Below are 4,605 nucleotides of genomic sequence, written 5' to 3'. Positions count from 1 at the left end.
TAAAAAAACTACCCAACCAGGACACCAGGTGCTTAAACCATGATCGGTAATCTGACACCACTTGAAAATAATTGTTTGAAAACAGCCAAATAATAATCTTGCAAAATTTTAACAATTCCCTAAAATGCGCGAAAAAAACACATTTAAATGTATTAGGTAATGTAAGCGTAATTTCAAGTGACCATCCAAAATGCCCGAGGGTTGAAGATTTACTTGTCACTTTTGTAGAGAAACAATTCAGTTAAAAATAATTGATTTTCAAAATTAAAAACATTAATATACAATTCTTATTTGATCAGACAAAGCTTTTAAAGGTATCGTCGCTAATCGAGCATTGCCACCCTAAAATAAGCTTAGTTATTTGCAGCGCTGTAACCGAAAATATAGTGGTTTAAGTGTATAGTGTTCCCATCATGAAAAGTCACTTAGATTACATAAAGTCCTTTCAAACAATCAATTATATGATTCAACCGTGATTTTCAAAATAAACTAATTAATTGAAATGGGGTTGTCTATACTTTACTATTGTTGTAAGTTTGATGTTGAATGGACTTTTATAAATTGAATCTAATATAGTCATCTTTCTATTCCATCTCATGTTTATAGACCTCACTGACCGCTGTATTAATGGATTTTTCAAAATAAAAAACTTTGATCCTGTTACAACAATTTGTATATGCAAGAGCTCAGAAATGTTACAAGCTATTAAGTTAACTTGAGTCTAAAAGTCGTATTTATATTCCAAACTTTTATTGACATCACTGCATGTAGTAAATATCTTTTCTGTGTCGAAAGTACTTTGTACATAGTAGATATAACTTGTATATGTATCATTGGCTATATATTAGTATACAGGGATACCCCCAAAGGTCTACAGAAACGACTTTACAAAATTTTCAAACTATTTTTTTCACCAAATCAATTAGTTATACCATTTAAAGACTTCATTTCAGCGCAAACATCAGAACTCAATCTTCAGAGCGTCATTTACTGAGTTCCAAGTCGTAAAAAAAGTCTCATTCTTTCTGGGTAACCCTGAACTGAAATATAATATATCTATGCTATGTTTACTAGAATATCTATGCTATGTCTACTAGTATATATCAATGCTATGTCTACTAGTATATATCTATGCTATGTCTACTAGTATATATCAATTTTATGTCTACTAGTATACATCTATGCTATGTCTACTAGTCTATATCTATGCTATGTCTACTATTATATATCTATGCTATGCCTACTAGTATATATTTATGCTATGTCTACTAGCATATATCTATGCTTTGTCTACTAGTATAATTTATGCTATGTCTACTAGTATATATCTATGCTATGTCTACAAGTGTATAATGATGCTATGTCTACTAGTATATATCTATGCTATGTCTACAAGTGTATATCTATGCTATGTCTACTAGTATATATCTATGCTATGTCTACTAGTCCATATCTATGCTATGTCTACTAGTATATAACTATGCTTTGTCTACTAGTATATATCAATGCTATGTCTACTAGTATATATCTATACTATGTCTACTAACATATATCTATGCTATGTCTACTGGCATATATCTATGCTATGTCTATTAGTATATATCTATGCTATGTCTACTAGTATATATCTATGCTATGTCTACTAGTATATATCTATGCTATGTCTATTAGTATATATCTATGCTATGTCTACTAGTATATATCTATGCTCTGTCTACTAGTATACATCTATGCTATGTCTACTAGCATATATCTATGTTCTGTATACTAGTATAATCTGTCCTATGTCTACAAGTATATATCTATCAAATGTCTACTAGTATATATATATCCTATGTCTGCTAGTATACATCTATGCAATGTCTACTAGCATATATCTATGCTATGTCCACTATAGAACTAATAAACCCAGAACCTTGAAAACCTACGTCACAATGTGACGTCACAGGAGGCTGGAGGATACAAAGCAGAGCTTAAGCATCCCCCCCCCCACACCCAACCTAATGTTTATAAATAGTTTCTCTAAAATTATATTATTGTTTGCGTCATACTTCAATATTTATTTACAATGTAGGTTTGATATTGGAATAGATTGAACATTTATAAGGATTCACATGATAATGTCCCAGAATTAACATTATAATACCAAAAAGTTAAAAAGTTCAAGGAAAGAATGTTCTAAAAATTTGTTGACCATTTTTTTCTCACTTTTTTTGTTGATTCAGATTAGATTTTTTGGTATAAGACAAAGCAAACCTTTCACAAGAAATAACATGGTTATCGAAAAAATTTTTTTTTTACAAATTACAAAATTTTAGATAAAAGTTTTACCGAGAGCCGGGTGAGGGGTGGACACAGAAATTAAATGGAGAAAAGAAAATAAGAAATATTCTTTGTTTGCTTTGTTTGTTAAAAATCAAGAAATTATCCTTATAATAATTGTACGGCAGCAATGAGATAGGATGTTTTTGGGCTGAAATATATGTTAAAAATTAAGCTCGGACATGTACAGTATGCACTCCTAGAGGAGATAACAATAAAAAGGCAATGAGTCTTTGCCACAAACTCTGCATATTTTCTAATCCCTATATGTTCGCAGGCCAATGTTGAAGACGTTTCATATTTCAACCTAGTTGATTTCTGTTGATCAGATAATCTAAATTCATCAATTAAGCTTGAATCATCATATTGCAAAAATATCCTTTATAGGAAGTACATGATGAAAATTCCTGTATATTTTCCAATATCAGCATATTCTCCAATTACAATAGCTGTATATTTCAGCATATTCTCCAATTAAAATAGCTGTATATTTTCCAATATCAGCATATTCTCCAATTACAATAGCAGTATATTTCAGCATATTCTTAAATGGCGATATATTCTACAATAGCAGCATATTCGCCAAAAGCGGTATATTCATACAATAGCTGTATATTTTCCAATATCAGCATATTCTCCAATTACAATAGCAGTATATTTTAGCATATTCTCAAATGGCGATATATTCTACAATAGCAGCATATTCTCCAATATCGGTATATTCATACAATAGCTGTATATTTTCCAATATCAGCATAATCTCCAATTACAATAGCTATATATTTTAGCATATTCTCAAATAGCGGTATATTCTACAATAGCTGCATATTCTCCAATAGCAGTATATTCATACAATAGCTGCAATATTTTCCAATAGCAGTATATTCTCCCCTTACAATAGCTGTATATTTTAGCATTCTCCAAAAGCGGTATATTCTACAATAGCTGCATATTCTCCAATAGCAGTATATTCATACAATAGCTGTATATTTTCCAATAGCAGTATATTCTCCCCTTACAATAGCTGTNTCTCCAATTACAATAGCTGTATATTTTCCAATAGCAGCATATTCCCCAATTACAATAGCTGTATATTTTAGCATATTCTCCAATAGTGGTATATTCTACAATAGCTGTATATTCTCCAATCTTCGTACAACGAATAGCAAGCATCCTTCGTTTATTCGTTGATAAAACATCATGTCCAACAGATACCTAACCTAAAATTATATTCAAATAAACATTCCTTCATGAATACCTGTTTTTTTGGCATGCAACATTTTTAATGACAACTTTTGTTTGGGATTTAAATTTACATTAGTTCAACTTTTAAGTAGCCCTTTACACGTAGAGAGGTATGTCTGATACACACGGTACCTAATAAAACTTTGTCTGCTCTAAAATGAATAAGATATCCAAGATTTTCTGACAATTCTAATTGTCCATTGTGCTGTCTCTATGTTACTGCAAGTGACAGGTGGATTTATGTTGAAGAACGAATGCAGGAAGTGTTCAGAGATAGAAAAATGACAATATCTTCCTCATTGCAAATCTGATAGAATTGTTAAAGTTTTTTAATCAACCTTTTCAAAAAAACGAGAATTTAATAAAATTTGAATTTTATAATACTTACAATGATGAACAATGAAATAATATTCATTTTTGAGGAGGTTGTTGCTTTTTGGACAGCTGGATGTACATTAACTGACAAAGGGTTAATCTCTACCTGCCTTAGCGGTCACTTACAAAACGGTCATTCTACCAATGTAGGCGCGGGATGTATCCAGAGCTGGCAGGGGGGGGGGGATAACACCCCAGCTCCACCAAATGTATAGAATATGTATAATGTTGAGAAGAGGGATTTAAAATATTCCCTGATATTTCAAAATGTCTCATCAATATCAACCCGGCTGAGCCCAAAAATTAATGAAACTATTAAGTAGACAAAGGAATTGAGTCCTTGCCGCATACTCAAAATTTCTAATTCCATATCTTTTAATCCTGAGGGTGTAAATCGTTTATATTTCAAACTTAGACTATTTGATCTAACAGAAATCATAGTTTGAAATATCTCTGGTCTTTGAGATTGGGTTGCAAAGATATTAGAAACTGGAAAATTCAAGAATTTACCTGGGACAAATTATTCGTTTGCTAGCATTTAAGTTTTTAAAATTTGTATAAGGCTGTTACGTTATTCTGGAAAACGTTATATTGTGGAAGACGATGCCTGGCCGCCTAAAACAAGTTCCACAAGATTCACCGGAATGAGATAGAACGGATACG

The sequence above is a fragment of the Eurytemora carolleeae genome, unplaced genomic scaffold (genome assembly GCF_000591075.1).
Source record: "Eurytemora carolleeae unplaced genomic scaffold, Eaff_2.0 scaffold860, whole genome shotgun sequence".
In the NCBI taxonomy this organism is placed as follows: domain Eukaryota; kingdom Metazoa; phylum Arthropoda; class Copepoda; order Calanoida; family Temoridae; genus Eurytemora; species Eurytemora carolleeae.
Note: the sequence above shows the minus strand (reverse complement) of the source record.